Source organism: Opisthorchis viverrini (genome assembly GCF_000715545.1).
Source record: "Opisthorchis viverrini unplaced genomic scaffold opera_v5_49, whole genome shotgun sequence".
NCBI lineage: Eukaryota > Metazoa > Platyhelminthes > Trematoda > Opisthorchiida > Opisthorchiidae > Opisthorchis > Opisthorchis viverrini.
Window position 1 is genome coordinate 1661041 of NW_008751705.1, and position 422 is coordinate 1661462.

Here is a 422-nt window from a genome sequence, read left to right on the forward strand (position 1 = left end):
GGGACCAGGCTTGAAGAACTAGGAATAATTGGGCTGGGTACAAAAGCTGAAGGTCGGAGGAGGGATATGCAACCGGGTCAGTGGAGACAGGCATGAGAGAGACAGGGTGGCGGGTTACAGATAAGAACACTTGGGAGAGTGGTTGTCGCACTTGCGGCTAATGCTAAGAGTTTTGGGCTGGCAAGTGTAGGTGCTAGGACCCAATAACAGGACAGCCATGGTGACTGAGCTGATAAATAAAGGTTAGGGTAAATTTGAAATAAAGTATCTAGTGTAAGCTGAGGCGCGAAAAGGCGCTCAGCTCCCTCGATAGGAAGGTAAGAATCGATGGGCTTTCGAAAGCCAACGTGAGATGAAATAGTACGGATATGGGAGGGGAGCTTGTTACATAGTTCAGAATAAAGGCAGACGAAACGTTTTGT